Source organism: Physella acuta, unplaced genomic scaffold (assembly GCF_028476545.2).
Source record: "Physella acuta isolate Inbredline_101_S28 unplaced genomic scaffold, ASM2847654v3 ptg001461l, whole genome shotgun sequence".
Lineage (NCBI taxonomy): Eukaryota > Metazoa > Mollusca > Gastropoda > Physidae > Physella > Physella acuta.
This window is the reverse complement of record NW_026732976.1, coordinates 45,545-63,600: the sequence shown is the minus strand read 5'-3', so window position 1 is coordinate 63,600 and position 18,056 is coordinate 45,545.

Sequence of the window (18,056 nt, the reverse complement as noted above, 5' to 3'; positions counted from 1 at the left end):
AAGATTATTGAGTAACGAATGGGGTTGCTTGTACTGACAAAAGATAAAAAAAAAAATTGTTCCCACCCCCCTCCCCCACCCATTTTTATTCATAAGATTTTAGTGCTACCTTTTGATGTTTGTGTTGTAAATATTTTGATTATTCGATCTTCAATGCAGGATACATATTGGTCACTGGGGCATTGATTATTACTTAAATCCCCAATATGTGTAATAACACACAAACTCACACCCACACCCACACCCACACCCACCCACACACACACACACACACACGAACACACACACACACGTACAAGGCACGGCTGTGCTTATCCAAAAACTGTTACGATAAAGGGGGGTGAGGAAATGGGGTAGGGGATGGGCGGCTAAGAGCCAGGAAGTTGCAGGGCCTAATGCGCGGTTTAATTAAATTAGAACATGGTGTGGGTGAGGTTGTGTGTGAGTGGCAATGTGTGTTAGTGGGGGGGGGGGGGGGTGTACCAGCTGGGGCAGAGGGGGTGTTAATCAATAAGCCGGATGTCTCACTTGGAATCCCCGCCCCGCCCCCCCCCCCCCAACTACATCAGCCGACGGCTCTTCTAAAGTACATGTGCCTAGGATCGATCATCTACGCAGGTATAGGGAGCGGGGTTGGGGTGGGGGTCGGTGAGGGGTCGGTGGGGATCGGGGTCCATAAAAGAGAAGCATGTACGGCACATGGAACTTGGGATTGCCCTGAAACTATCCGAGAATTTTTTAATTGTAGCACACGCTATTGTTTTTTTTTTTAATTTTTTATTTGTTGTAACGGTATATTTTGTAAACAAGCTAGTAGGCGTACACACAATTATATACTTATTCACATACATAAGCTTATACACAGTAATATATATATATATATATATATATATATATATATATATATATATATATATATATATATATATATATATATATATATATATATATATATATATATATATATATATATATATATATATATATATATATATATATACCTTTGTTAATATTTTGATATTGTGTAAGATGTGTTAAATTACTTTTAATTTAACAGTTTATTTATTTAACAGTTTATTTATTTATTTTTTATTTATTTAATTCTTTATAATTTATTAATTAAACTGAACGATTATTGTATTAATTTTGTTCTATTTATTTTTTATTGAAACTAGAAAAGTATTATTTTTCAAAATTTGAATTATTTAAAAAAAAATTAAATCCCATATGTTTCCAAAAAAATATTGCCAAGTTTTTCTAGACAGAAGAAGAGCATAAAAATGTCTGTAACTAAGCATTAGCCCTTGCTGAATATAAAGACTATCATTACTGTAAAAACACCTGAATCGGACAAAGTATAGTTCTTGTCTCCCCTTGTATGTAAACGGTGACATATTTTTGAAAAAAATGTTATCTAAAGCGCACAAACACAAAAATTAGTTATTTCCGAGAGACCGGCGGGGAATGGCGTGATTTTTACATGTGAACGTCTGTGGAACTCCTCATACATCACTTAGTCATCTCCCCTATCGAGCGGTTATTGATCAGGCTGCCGTCCCTTTGTGTCGCCGTGCGAGTGGTTTTACGCGGGTATCGATACCTGCTCCAGTTCGGCGATACCGCCGGCGGTGCATGTGTATCGAGTGTTTGCAGACGGAAAGTAAAAAAAAAAAAAAAAAACATTGTTTGCGAAACGCTAAGATGAGGTGAAGATAATTAATTAGGGTTTGGTAATTAGGCCTTGCTGATTGAGAATATATGCGAACAATATGTTCGATTTTGATTCCGACCGTCTCAGCATATTGTTGTATTCAAAATACACCAGAAAGCGGTGTTTGGTTGCGTGCACTTCTTACACAACACGAAGGGGGTAATTGATGGCTTACAGTTTTGTTGTATACTGTTATAGGGGTGGGGGGGGGTGGGGTCAGGCGGAGGCATAGAGTTACGTCTTGGATTGGATTTTCTGTTGTTGTTTTATAAAACTTGTCGGCCTTATGTCCAGTTGGCCTTTTGTCAATATCGGCCTTTTCCCGCATACCAATTTTCAGTATCATCAAAATTTTCTGCAATTTTGAATGAACGGATGAACATTTTGTAACTCAAGACATCGTTTTTTGTTTTTTCTGTGAATGGATAATTTTTTTTAATTTTTTTTTTTTTTTTTTTTTTTTGCTATTATCTTTTTTTTTTTCTTAAAAAAAAAGATGAAATAAGTTATTTCGTCTAAAATTGTTCGATTCCAATAATTTCTAAGCCATGGTCTAGTGGTAGAGCTCTCGAATCCTAACCCGAAAACCTCGAGTTCGGATCTTTGTCCGGGAATGTGTCTGCATGTCGTCCCTGTAGTCACCCAGCTCTGATGAACATCAAGTTACGTTAGGGGAATGTAAAGGCTGCTGGACACACCATCCTTTCATATGCTGAGGTCAACAAACATGAAATTCCACTCGATCTGTCCAATGGATTGTTAAGTCTGAAAAAAATACTTCACTTATTGTTTACATATATCATTTATATAAGTAGTAAGTAAAGTTCCCTTTTTCAAACCTGACGGTCTATGGGGCAAGTGAAGTAGAGTTAACTTGTTTCAGTGACCTCGGCGTATGAAGAGATAGTGTGGTCAGCACTATGCCCAGCCGCCTTTACTTTCCCTAACATGAGTTAGGTACCCATCGGAGTTGGGTGGACTCAGGGACGGTCTACTGACTTGAACCCAGATTCGAACTCGAGGGTTACGGGTTAGCAGTCCAGCTCTCTATTGCTAGACCACTCCGTCTCCTATATAATTTATATACAAAATATATAGTTTTACCCCCCCCCCCCACCCTATTGTCCTTGTAGAAACATTTCTGAAAGTAACCGTGGTGGTTGTGATTATGGGATGTGATTTCTAGAAATGTATATTTTGAGGGATATTTGGCTATACAAATAGTATATAGTTACAGCTGTCCTATGCTAATGCTACATAATACGTGTACAATTACTTACATTCGACTAACAGTTTTAGGAAAATCAATAAACATCATGACGCTAACAAACGCATCAAAATACTGATCAACTCATAAAGCTGACAAAATGATCGCAAATCTGACTATGAAGACATCATAAAGCGTTCATTTTTAACGTTTATCATTCTCTTTTTTTTTATTGTTGATGCTTTTTACACTGGCGTTCGCGTAGATTTTATTATTTTTAAAAAAAAAAAAGTTTAAACTACCTTTTCAGACATGACGGCCAATGGGGCCGAAAAAGTGAAGTTATAATCTCAGCACACAAAGGGATAGTGTTTAAGCTGTACAGATCACCAGACAACTGCCATTAGCTGTCTTATATTTGCTTACCGACATAGAATTTAGTTTAAAATCTAGTCACCTATAAAAACAAAAGAAAATATGAATCTACTCGCTGTGGGTAATCCCGCATAGTGTCTGGGAATTCCCAACATTCAAAGTTAAGAAAATAAACCCTTTACACTATATTTGTACCCTCAAAAGTTTAATTTCAGTTGGGACAAACAAACGTTGCTTTAGCTAATTAAGTGAGCCCGATTGAGACATTGAAGACAGGACATTTTTCAGTTCGATTAGACAAAACCCATCATAATATAACTTTAATCTTTAATCAGAGGCGTAGCGTGGGGGGGGGGTGTGGACCGCACCGGGTGACACCATTTAGGGGGGTGACACCAAGGCAAAAAATAGATAAATATATAGAGAAAAATTTGAGGGGGGGGGGGTACAAATCAAAAGTTTGAAGGGGGTGCAAATCGAAAGTTTGAGGGGGGGGGGGTGCAAATCGAAAATTGAAAGTTTGTCCCCGGGAAGAGCCGCTACGACTTTGGGGAGGGGGGTGTGACACCATTAAGTGTCGCACCGGGTGATACCTGACCTCGCTACGCCACTGTCTTTAATGGAGATTAGTTTTATGACTAGTGCTAAATTTGGCAGTGTTAAGTTAAAGGTTTATTACGCCGTTATTGTCGATAACTGGTACAATAATACTTGAGTTATAGAGAGCTCGACTGCTAGCCGGAAGGTCTCGAGTTCGGGTCTCCTACCCGACTTGAGACTTCAGAAGGTCCCTGGGTCCACTCAGCTCTTATGTGTACCTCACTGTACATAGGACTGTGTATAGTGCTGACGACATCACCCTTTTATATACAGCGGTAAAGAAACATAATATGAACTCTACTTTTGAAAAAATGACCGTGTCCGTAATGATTGAAAAAGAGTCTTTGGCTGTTGTAGTTTCACATATATGTGGGTATGGATGGTGTGCATAAATGATAAGGACCAAGAAGGCGTTATGATAAAGAGCCGGTAATTGTTATTGGCAGTAAGTAACTTCACTAAAGGCTAAGCTGTTTGCCTCTAGGGCAGCCATTGTAGTTTGAAGAGGGGATAAAGATATTGTATAATTGTAAGCTATTTATCTTTTCTTTAAGCAACTATGTCTACATGTGTCTTCAAAAGTAAGTTTCCTTTTGGAATCCTTACGGTCCACGGGGCAGGTGAAGTAGAGTTCACCAGTTTCTGTGACCTCGGTCTATGAGAGATTAGTTATGTAGCTAGCCACCTTTACTCTCCCTAACGTAACCCATGAGAGCTCTTTGAACTCGGGTTAGCCATCTACAGTGTTTCTTTCAGGCTTTTTTTTTCTCCGGGGAGGGGAAGCTTGAAAGTTTCGGAGGGGGGCGGGGGCATTGGCAAATGCTAGGCTATATTGTCTATATGAATTATATTTTGTTGATTGGGAGGTAAAAGCTCTTCAGAAACACCCCCCCCCCTCCTCTCTGAAGAGTTGCCTGAAAGAAACTCTGGCAGTCCAACTCTCTACAGTTTGACCTCTCTGTCCCATTCACTTTTCTTTGACAATTCGAATCTTGTGGACTGCAAATATTTATGTATCGGTTCTCTGACCATCGGCACTTGTGCCACTAGATCTACGTGGAGTTTGTGGCGCCCGCGGTAAAGAACAGAGCACTCGATAAATGCCAGCCGGCAGACGTGGAGACCGGCGGACTCAAAGCGCGCATTAATCTTTCATACACGCTGCGCATGCGGCTGTTTTGTAAGGGGAAAAAAAAAAGCTACGGTCATCCGGGAAAGCTGGTTTTTCATTGGTTGTAATTGTTTTTCATTGTTCGACAAGTTTTTTTTTGTTTTTTTTTTTAATTTTTTTTACGGATTTTTTTTTATAGTGTATTGTAGTAAAATAAAGGGAGAGAAAAAAATAATTATGATGTGTTGACAAATAACGTGGAGAATTAATTAAATTGGAAGAAAAACCGGTTCTGAAGTTGAATTGACACATAGGTAAATATGTTTAAAAATTATAAAGAGTCGCGATGGCTGAGAAATTTAATTTTAACTCACTATTTATCTTTTCCCATCAGTACCATAGACATATGGGGCAGATGAAGTAGAGTTAAACTGTTTCAACGACCATGGTTTGTAGGAGAATACTGTGGTCAGCCCTATGGCCAGCCGCCTGAGTTAAGTCACAGTTGAGCGAACTCGGGGGCGTACAATGTGCTCGTATCCGGGATCCGAACTCGAGACTATCGGGGTAGCAGTTGTACTTTGTGCACACGAAGTAGAGTTCATATGATTATTGACCTCAGCATATAATGGGATAATGTGGTCAGCACTATGCCCGGCCCAGCCACCCATGCGTTCCCTACCTGTCTATCAGAACCAGAGTTTCTTCCAGACTTTCTTTTCCGGGGGGGGGGGGGGGGGAGCACTTGATATTTTCGGAACGGGGGGGATGGGCGGTCTACATTTTCGGGGGGGGGGGGGTGGCGGACACTAGCAAAAGTATATGTTTACTATGTTGTCCCCCCCCCCCCCGAAGAGATGCCTGGAAGAAACTCTGATCAGAACTGGGTGGAGTCAGGGACGATCCACTAACTTGAACCCGGATTCAAACTCGTGATTTTCGAGTTAGTAGTCCTGCTCTCTACCGCTAGGCCACTTTTTTAAAAAAAAATTCCTTTCAAATCTATTTTCAGACATTTAACTCGTCCTAGTGAAATAACTAACAAAAGTCATCAAATATGTTTGCCCGTAATGTTGTCAACCTGTCATGAAGCTGGGTGTATCTTGTTGGGTGTGTCTTGCTGTGTGTCGTGTTGAGTGTGTTGTGTTGGGTGTGTCTTGCTGTGTGCGACAGAGCGTCGATTTGCCGATCCTCCGTAAGCCGAATGGATGATCAAATTTTAATAGCGAATCAAACTTTAATGCCAAATCGCTGTCTAACGCAAATCACAGTCAAATGTCAAATCAGATGTAATAACCAAATGATTGGGCACGGTGCTACTGTAGCACACTACAAAATTGATGAGAGAGGCAGCTCTTTAATGCCGAGAGTTGACGCCCGTTTGGAACTGATGCCCAGACCAGATATGCTGGTAATTGAATTATTTTCCTGAATCGTAACAATACTTTTGGTCTGTTTTTTTTTTCATTTATTAATTGGGTTAGAGCTCAGACAAAACAACAATTTTGTTTCGATGCATTTGGACTTTCAAGGCATGCAAACACTGTTGTTTGATTTGTTTATTTTTAAATTATAAAATCAAATGTATAGAAGAAAGGATTTGTCTGTGAACCTTAAATTTTGAACTGAACTGAAATATAAGTCACTGAATAGCTATAAATGTGTCAATAAATATACCGATTCAATTCGACGAAAAAAAAAAGTGTCATGCACCTATAAGACTGTTTCCAGAAAACGCAAAAAGAAAACTAGCAGAAACAGAAATTCGTGCACATTAAAAATGTGCGCAGGATAATAAGCTTATAGAATATTGCCCTCACAGAAAATGCGCACTCTGAAATATGCGCACAGTGAAAAATGGCGCAGCTAGACACAGAAAACTGTGCAAAGATAAATGTACACACAGAGAAAAAATATATTCTGTTGCGTATTTTTCCATCACGCATGTTTGGGTCCTCCCTTTTAACTTTTCAATAATTTACACTCTATGATCAAAACCGAAGATAATTCATTTATAGGTAGTGTCGTCAGAACTATGCCTCAAAAGCATATTCTTTCCATAACGTGAGTCAGGTACCCATCAGAGCGGGGTTGACTCAGGGACGTTCTACTGACTTGAACTCGAATTCTATCCCAAGACCATCTTACACAATGCCATGGAATCTGATTGGGTACGTTCAGCCACTACGCGAACTAACCGTCCAAACGTGAAAATCCTTCATCCAGAGTTTCTTCCCCCCCCCCCCTCCCGAACGAAATGACGGAGAGATTTTTGTGACAATGTGTGACTTTGGGGAACGGAGAAGTTCAGAAAATGTGACGTCACACTTGTACGCTTTACAAAGTAATGCTAGAAACTGAATTATAAACAATTTTTGTTTTGGGTTGCGTTTTTCAAAGACTGTGTTGTTGTTGCAAATCGTAATATAAATTGTTCAATACACTCAACTCTGAACGAGGTCAAATAAAAATAACTTTTTTAATTGAAAAAAAAATCGCTGTTTAAAAAAAAGTTGTGGGGGGGGGGGGGGTGATAAGCTGCAGTTGGATGTTATTTAATGGATGGAGGGGGATAAGATAAAACTCATTTTAAAAAGCGTGACGTCCTTTATTGATGATTCCCAACTTAGACCCTAGCGATCGAACAAGAACGATAACTTTCAGTAACATTAACCCAATATCGAGCCAGCGTGAATTATTTAGAGAATTTTTTTTCTCTCTCTATCTTTCGTCTCGGCTGAAGGTGGGTAGAGGCAAATAAACACTTGACTCTAATCATGAAATGTCAGCGGCCTGACTCTGACCCACCATGCCTGCGTGTTTCTTTATTTGAACCCAAACCTGGCTTTTGTCCAAAAGTCGGGTGGGTGGGGGGGTGAGGGGGGGGGGGGGGGGTTGCGGCGACTTTCCGACACTCGAGTCAGTGTCGGCCAATGAAATTAGCCGGCGATATCACCTGCTCGTGACGTAAGAAAACTGACCACCGCGGCGAGGGGAGATTACGCTTAATTATCACATTTTCACCTCGGGAGTTACGGCCCCTGGTAGATTAGGTCAATGAGCAAGGGACGGGATTGGACTTGAAATGTGTGTGTGTGGGGGGGGGGGGGGGGGGGGGGTGTTAAAACAAGAACAGTCTGCCACAGCTGTTCTGGGCCATGATTTTATGGTCCATGTTTGGTAATAGGTAAACATACCTGGGATTGGCTTTAATAAAGATAATAATGATATAAATGGCTGTTGTAATGTTCTTTAGGTACGTTGATCCCTATGATTGCTATGTGATTTCTAAGTGCCAATTTAAAATAAAAAATATATTTTGATTGGATACACAAACAATGATGAAAAACAATCGATAAAATAGAATGTATGTCATTTACTAAAGCTTTCTTATGCCCCCCCTTCCAACTTAACCTACAATATTACTAAATATAGAAGTAAAGTTCCCCTTCCAAACCTGACGGTCTATAGGGCAAGTGAATTAAAGTTCACTTGTTTCTGTGACCTCGGCATATGAAGGAATAGTGTGGTCAGCATTATGCCCAGCCGCTTTTACTTTTCCTAACGTGAGTTAGGTACCCTTAAGAGCTGGGTGGACCCAGGGACGTTCTACAGAATCGAGCCTGGATCCGAACTCGAGACTTTCGTGTTAGCAGTAATGACCAATGTTCCCTCAAAGCTGTGCGGTTGCGCGGCCGCGCTGTATTTTTCAACTGCGCGCTGACACATTTTGTAAAATACATATAGCCTTGTATACGATTTTTGGAGCACAGTGCACGTCAGTCTCTATCTCAGAGGCGTTGCGACGGGGGGGGGGGGAGGAGAGGGGGGGGGTACATATGTCCCCGTGCGCCGACCCTAGGGGCGCCAAAATGGGTTGGGGGAAAAAATTAAAAGATCATTTTAGCTGCAGTTTTGAATTATAAATATTAAAAAAATAAATAGGGGGGGGGGGGGGCGCCAAATTGAAAGTTTGTCCCCTGGCGCCGAGAGGGTTTGCTATGCCTCTGCTCTATCTAACATTGGTTATTAGCGCTACCCCTCAACAACATGCGTCCACTTGTATGACGATGCATGTCGTAAATCAGGACTCGCCAACACAGATCAGGCAACACCCAGTACTGGGATATCGAACTGGATAAGGGGTGACTGATCGATTCATGAAGTGATAACAATTTAGGCCTGTTGTTATTTTTAATAACACGGAAGGGCTGTTGTTATTGATAATAACAGGGTAGGCCTGTTGAGAGCTTATGACACTTTTGAAGTATTTTTGCCGTCTATAATACATCGGATCTGTTATTATCAAAACAATACGCCCCAACCCTCTCTCCCCGCTTCGGGTTTACATTAGGGGGGTCGGGGGTGTTGTCTGTGAACGCATTTGAAAGATGAACTCCACTTCGAAATGAAACATTTGAAACACAAAGGCATGTATAGAGAAGGAAAAGATTTACAAAAACGATGTTTGTTTTTTTTAAATTCGAACTATATTGTTTATAATTATATATACCTAATATTTTTAAAATAAATGTTCTAATTATCTAATTCTATTGTTAATAATATGATAAAAGATGAACTCCACATCAAAATGAAACATTTGAAACACACACAAAGACATTTATAGGGAAGGAAAAAAATTACAATAACGATGTTTTTAAAATAAATGTTCTAATTATCTAATTATATTGTTAATAATAGTATACCCTACATATAATGTTTCTTAAATAAATTGCCTAACTATATTGTTTATACATTTAAAATCCTTATCAACCTCAGCCAAGGCAGCTTGACATTAATGTCTATACAGATAAGTTCCAGACAACGGGATGACGTAACAGGGATTGTGGGGGGGGGGGGGGGGGGGAAATAAAACTAACGAAAACAAGTATTTTTTATTTGGCTCAGTTTTAATGGCGGCTATGGGCGGCTCCGGCGGCCCTTTGAATGAATATAAACAACCCTAAATGATAAGTAAAGTAACGATTCCCTTTTAAAGGTAGCGATCTATAGGGCACTTTGTTTAAAGGTAGCGATCAAGTAAATGAAGTAGAGTTCCTATGTTTCGTGAGCTGGGTAAAGGATGGGATAATGTGGTCAGCACTTAAACCCAGATTAGAAGATTCGAACTCGAGACATTTGGTTTAGCAGTCTAGCTCTCTACAGCTAGGCCACGCCGTACCGCATACGCTAAGTTATAAGATTGTAGTGTCCAAAGAAAAACAAGAATGGATAATGTTCAGCAAATATTTATCTAAATATTTGAGCTAACGTCTTTAAAAAGCGCTCTTTAAACGTAAACCCCAACCCCACCAAAACAATATTGCTAACGTTTGCTTGGATTAAACTAAATGACACCGCCCGCTTCCAGCGCCCCCCCCCCCACCCTCCCACCACACACATACACACACACACCCTCCCCTCCACCTGACCCATCCATAAACCTCACAAACGGGAGACCATCTGAACATTTTCACAACAGCTTTCAAGTCAATGGGCGCCACTTGCTATCAGCTACTAACGCCACCTATCCGACAACAGAACAAAAGGGGGAGCACTCCTATTCATTTCACCAAAATAGCCTGAGCTATGACCGCTGAGCGATGACAAATAAATGGCTCATGACTAAAGGAAACAGTTGCGGTTAACATTAGGACGGGTGGTCAGCCGGTCAAGGGGAGGAGGGGACAGAACTCGTGCGATATGGTGGGCAAGAGTTATGGTTCGTTGATCACGGAGCGTGCCAGGTGATGACGTTGTATTTGTATGATAAAGGGTCAGCGTGGTCGGGTGGTAGAGCTCATGGTTGCTTAACCGAAGAGAAACTTATTCAACTCTGGACTATGGAGCCACTGAATAGTTAATACTTAATGATTAAGGTAGGGGTTCGACATGGTCGAGTCGGCAAAAGCTGCTGCTAAATTGAAAAATCTCGAGTTCGAACCCTCGAGCAGATGAGACTCGTTAGCTGTGGGCAGCCACTCTTCTATGGACCCACTGAATGGTTAATACTTAATGATTAAGGTAGGGGTTCGACGTGGTCGAGTCGGGAAAGCTCATGGCTGCTAAATCGAAAAGTCTCGAATTCGAACTCTCGGGCAGATGAGGCTCATTAGCTGGGGACAGCCACTCTTTTAGGAGAGACAACTCCAAAATCAAACAACTGCTGCCTTGTAGCTTGTTCTTGGTTTGACAAAGGCTATGGAAGCAAATCCAAAAAGATGAGCAGGCTGAAATCGGAGTCAATGGCCTCAATGCGCATAACCAGTTGATACGTACAGTGGCGTAGCGAGGTCGGGTGTCACCCGGTGCGGCACTTAATGGTGTCACCCCCCACCCCCACCCTCCAGAGGCGTAGCGACAATTCCCGGGGACAAACTTTCAAATTTTCGATTTGCACCCCGCCCTCAAACTTTCGATTTGCCGCCCCCCCCCTCGAACTTTCGATTTGCACCCCCCCCTTGGTGTCACCCCCCTAAATGGTGTCAGTGTCATCCGGTGCGATCCGCACCCCCCCGACCCCGCCCCCCTCGCTACGCCTCTGGATACGTATACTAAATTATTTGTTGGAGGGGATCCCTTCCAACACTAAAATTAAGAAGAAGAAATAATGAATAAGATGAGCTTTAAAAAAAAAAAGAAATGAGTCGTAGTCGGTTGATAGAGCTAACGACTGCTCGCCCGAAAGTCTTGAGTTCAGATCCCGAACGAGTTCTTAAGACGCCCTTAAGTACCTGACCAATGCTAGGGAAAGAAATGGCGTCTGGGCATAGTGCTGACCTCCTTTCCCTTCATACGCCAAGGCCACTGAATATGTGAACTCTACTCCATCTGCTCCAAATATCACCAGATCCTAAAGGGTAATTCTCTAACCAAAGAGGCGAAGTGATAGTTAGCCTCAGTCAGTGGCGTCGGCAGGGTGGTGGGGGGGGGGAGAGAGCAGAGGCGCTGCGAGGGGGGGGGGCGGGGGGTGCGGACCGCACCGGCTGACACCATTTAGGGGGGTGACACCAAGGCAAAGAATAGTAAAATATATAAAGAAAAATTTGAGGGGGGTGCAAATCGAAAGTTCGAAGGGGGGGGGGTGTAAATCGAAAGTTTGAGGGGGGAGGTGCATATTAAAAATTGAAAGTTTGTCCCCGGGAAGAGTCGCTACGCCTCTGAGGGGGTGACACCATTAAGTGCCGCACCGGGTGACACCCGACCTCGCTACGCCACTGGGGGAGAGTTCAAATTAGTTCAATAAAAACATGTTTGTTTAATGAAATTAAAGTTTTGTAATTGTAAGCTTAAAGCTTCAAAAGCATACCGACGACAAAAGCTGTCTCAAAGACTGTCTCATGGGGGACCATGTAGGATGTTTGTAAGTGTGTGAGTGTGTGTGGAAGGGGGGGTACAACAGCCTGCCACCCCAGGGGAACACAAGTGAGCAAATGTTTAAAACAGGACTAGATTAACATAGCGCATTATCAAAGCTGCCACATCACAGCTGCGGATGAATTCATGACCGTTTGATGTAGTTCTATGACAAGATAAAGCTGGTGACAGATGGGTTACATCGATGGTGTGTTTGCTACCGCCGGGTGGGGGTTAGACAAGTGCTAGATCACACTACCCTGTGAGGACGATAAAAGGGTTAGATCACGCTAGTCAGGGCCATACAGCGGCTAGGCCACGCTAAACTGTGAAGGCCATACAAAGGCTAGATCACGCTAGTCAGGGCCATACAAGGACTGGATCACGCTGTGATGGCCATACATGGGCTAGATCACGCTACCCTGTGATGTCTTTACAAGGGCTAGATCACGCTACCCTGTGATGTCTTTACAAGGGCTAGATCACGCTGTGATGGCCATACAAGGGCTAGATCACGCTGTGATGGCCATACAAGGGCTAGATCACGCTACTCAGTGAGATACATTCAAGGGCTAGATCACGCTACACTGTGAGGGCCGTACAAGGGCTAGGTCACGCTATGAGGGCTAGATCACGCTACCCTGTGAGGTCCATACAAGGGCTAGATCACGCTATCCTGTGAGGTACATTCAAGGGCTAGATCACGCTACCATGTGAGGGCCTTACAAGGGCTAGATCACGCTGTGATGTCCTTACAAGGGCTAGATCACGCTACCCTGTGAGGTCCTTACAAGGGCTAGATCACGCTACCCTGTGAGGTCCTTACAAGGGCTAGATCACGCTACCCTGTGATGTCCATACAAGGGCTAGATCACGCTACCCTGTGATGTCCATACAAGGGCTAGATCACGCTACCCTGTGATGTCCATACAAGGGCTAGATCACGCTACCCTGTGATGTCCATACAAGGGCTAGATCACGCTGTGATGTCCATACAAGGGCTAGATCACGCTATAAGGGCCATACAATGACTGGATCACGCTACCCTGTTAGTGATCCTCAGCGTATCTGCTCAGCTGTGCCGAGAGAAAAGATAACCTTATGCATGATTTACTTTGTCTGGGAGTGACGGAAAAACACGCGATCAATATTATGATGCAAGATTTTGTTCCGTCCGGCAGAATTAAAGGCTGAGGAATGTGTAGCGTGCAATTCAAAAACTGCATTTAGATTGCAGTATAGGGGCCTACTGAACTTGCAGAGCAATTAAGTAATTAATTTTTAAAATTTTGTTTTAAGATAATACATGTTAGGTTTGTTTATTTTATTGATAAGCCATACAGGTATTAAAATATACAACTCTTTAGTGATTCAGAAATGTATTAAACCCACGGCTAACGATATGGGACGGCGTGGCCTAGCGGTAGAGTGCTAAAACGCTAACCCGAAAGTTTCGAATCCGGGTTCAGTTCAGTGGAACGTTCATGAGTCCACCCAGCTCTAATGGATATTTAGGCCTTATCTGTTGTTCAAATTTGGCCAGAGTTTCTTCCAGGCATCTCTTCGGGGGGGCGAAGCCCCCCCGAAAAATTTTTACCGCCCCCCCGAACGAAATGAAATTTATATAATTTATATAGAAAATATATACTTTTAACAGTGTCCGCCCCCCCGAAGAAAGTTTACCGCCCCCCCCGAAGATTTCAAGTGCCCCCCCGGAGAAAAAAGTCTGGAAGAAACACTGAATTTGGCCATGATACAAGATTTCAATTGTACTTTATTACGCACACGGGACACCATGGCATAGCGGCAGAGATTTAGAAAGTATCGAGTTCGAATCCGGGTTCAAGTCAGTAAAACTCACATTAGGGAAAGTAAAAGCGGCTGCGCACATCATCCCTTCATATGAAGAGGTCAAGAAACATAACTCTACTTTATTAGCCCGATGGATCATTAGGTCTAAAGAGGAATTTTTTTTTACTTTATGGCTAAAAATAACGTTTAAGTGGGTCTAAAGTTACTTGCAAGGAGACTGTCTGTTCGGACGGAAGATCCAAAAAGTCCTTAGGTTTGACAATAGGCTGATGAGGCTGATTAGCTGAGGACAGCAACTCACCTAGAAGAGGAAAATTCTAAATGAAACAACTACTGCCTTGCAGTTTGTTCTTGCTGGACAAAGGCTATGGAATCAAATCAAGATAGAAAAATAAACTGTAGACGGAGTCAAAGTAAATGGCGCTTCACAAGTTGACACGTAATGCTTAATTGTGTTGGAGGAAATCTAATTTTAAAATTATTTATAGAACGAAAAAGAACAATTTTTATTTTGGTCAAAGTTACATTTTATTTTATTTTACAATTTGATTTTTTGACGTTTTTTACCTTTATTTTGATTAAAGTTATATTCTATTTTATTTTATATTTAGATTTTTTGACGTTTTTGACATTTATTTTGATCAAAGTTATATTCTATTTTATTTTACAATTTGATTTTTTGACCTTTTCTGTGATCTGGTTTAAAAGGCAACAACGCATATTTCTAAAAGGTTTATATTGTTACAATGGTACCCTTTAAAAACTACGTTTCTGCTGTACCACAGAGTGCTGTTTGTTGGCGTGTTGGGGTGTCTAATTTTTGTTGAATGGGGCCCAGGCGACGTCTTGGGTAATGTTGTGCAAGGTCTGCTGGATAGGAACACCTGGGCTAGTTTATCTTTGATTTCAGGCACAGTACAAGATATAAGTTGTGAATGGACACTGAAGTGGGGGAGTGGGGGCTATTGAGTACCTTGAGCAAATATGTGGGAGGGGGGAGTGATTTTTGGCAATTGTTAAAGGAGGACAGGGTGAGAGGTTTTGATAGTGGTTGGGGGGGGGGGGGGTCTAATGTGTACCTTGAACAGTTATTTTTGTGGGGGTGGGAGTGATTTTTGGCAATTGTTTTTGGAGGAGAATAGGGAGAGAGGTTTTGATAATTGTTGGGATGGGGGGGGGGGGGTGAATTAGTGATTTCGGTTAGTTTCTCTCAAGTCTACCAGGACAATGGTTCTCAAAACATAGAATATGGTGGTTGGTAATTTCTCTCACAACAACAAGATATGTGATACGCTTGCAGTGTTTCTTCCAGACTTTTTTCTCCGGGGGGGGGGGGGCACTTGAAATTTTCGGGGGGGGGGGGGGGCGGACACTGTTAAAAGTATATATATTCTATATAAATTCCATTTCATTCGGGGGGGGGGGGGGGGGGGTAGACTTTTTTCGGGGGGGGGGGGGGGGGGAACCCCCCGAAGAGATGCCTGGAAGAAACTCTGTACGCTTGGTGTAACCACCGCCAGAATTGTTTTAGCTCTGGAGATCTAGGGGGCGGACACATTACTTCATTGGATCATTAAGAAAGGTTATAATAGCGTTTTATAGGCTGGTACACTGCGTGGTCGAGTGGTAGAGCGCATGAATCCAAACGAGAAAGTCTTGCGTTTGGTTCTTCTGAGTCGGTATAAGGGCTCTACTTATCTCTGGGGAAAGTAAAGAGCGATGGGGATAGATGTGATGAACTCCACTTTATCTGTCATAGAGATTATCAAATCCTTAAGGGTACTTTTCTCCGAGTCCTACATCTTGGGGTTAGGGGGGGGGGGGGCAGTGGCGTAGGCAGGGGTGGGTTAGGGGGGTCATTACCCCCCATAGACCCCTCGGTATATATATATATATATATATATATATATATATATATATATATATATATATATATATATATATATATATATATAAAGTATGAGGGGTGGGTGCAAATCGAAAGTTTGAGGGGGGGGGTGCAAATCGAAATATTGTCCCCGGGTAAAAATTGGACCCCCCCTCCCCTTGAGACGATCCTGCCTACGCCACTGGGGGGGGGGGGCTACAATGTTATATGATCATACGGTCTCCAGATAACGATCAGTGGGCGACCTGTCACCACTGACACTGCATAAAGAAAAATTGCAGGGCCCGGGCCACACACTCCCCCAACCATTCTTCACCCCCTAGTTACGCCCTGAATACCCGTGATCGCCTACACTTTTTTTTTAAGGACTAAAAGTGCAAACCGAAAGTTATAAAGTACTTGAGTTATTGCCTCGCCCGAACGCCTACACCTTTCTCGAACACAACGCACTATCACCACAGAAAGAAAGAGAAAAATAAAAGTTTAAAACTTAAAGGAAGTTAAAAAAAATGTAGTGGAGGCTGGAAATCAGCCATGACTCTTTGAAAGCTGGAACACAGGTGGATTGGCCTGCAAACGAACATTTAAGTCGGATTTCACAGGGTGATTGATGATTGGGGCTGCAGTGGTTTGCTGTTTACTTGATAACGTAAAGATGGGGGTAGAATTCACCGTGACCTCGGCATATGAGTGTGTGGAGTGGTAGCTCTATGCCCAGCCGCCTTTACTTTCCCTAACGTGAGTCAGGTACCCGTCAGAGCTGGGCTGACTCATGGATGTCCTATGGACTCAAGACCAGGATCCAAACAGTTATTACACACTTTTAAAAAGCAAGTTAAAAAACGAAAGTACTACAAAACAAATAAACCAATTGGAATAGCTTTAAAAGGGTCATCTACAAATGACGTCATGTTATTTTTTTTACTTTTTTAAATCCCCCTCTTCCCCATCGTCATATATTAACAGAAAGCCATAATCTTCTAATATGACGCCACACCCCTTGCCTACAAAACTCCTTATTAAAATAGGAGTATAATTATTTTTTTAAACATATATTATTTTTTAAATATTGACTGGGCTTTGTCAACATAGAGTCTATTGATCAATTTCTATTGCAATTTACAAAAACATATTTTAAAAGACGAAAAAGCAGCAAAAATTCAGTTTCAAACATTACTTTTTTTTAAAAATATAAGTGTGACGTCACACTACCTGATCCCCCACCCTCTCCCCGTATCACACAGGGTTGTGACGTCATGTATGGACGACCCCCTAAGCTAATTAATAATGAGGAACGTGCTTAGCATTTATGTCTACATTTGTCTTCAACATTTCTCCCGATCGTTTCAGTGATATCCTAATTTCTTTTTAATTATGCAGGCCAATAATACGTCATTTAGAATTTAGTTTGTCCCCTGCAGTCAAGAAAACTGAGAACCGCTTCTTAACGTAATTTAAATCAAAGTAAAATAAAAAAATCGTTTAAAACGCCTGCCGATAAACGCAGCATTAATATTTATTTGTGCAACTTAGCCTAAGTGTAAGTTTTATTTAGTAAATAGCTTTTTAAACTGTTTTCCTATTTTAAACGTTGGAGGCTACTGCTTAGCTTAGAGATCTACTACATTTATGTATGTCTCAAATACGGGAAAACAGCTTGAATTGATTAGTTGATGTATTGTTGTCAATTGTAGTTACAAATACCATGCAGTTTAACAATAGCATCTGTTTTATATTATGCCTGGTTAGTAGTAGGTCTAGATCTAGATATCACAGTAAAAATGCAAACGGATTTTAATATAATGGATTAAATTATTAATCGTTAGTTCGCAATTAATAAAGAATTGTTTTTTTTTTAAATTGCTTTATGAATGATTATGTTTTTGTTTTAATACGTAGAACAAAGCAAAGGGTTAGTTAAGTTTAAACTAGGCCTGCTGATAGTCTGTAACGGCAAGCGCGTGCCAGGAGAGGGCGCTGCACGCTAACATAGCAG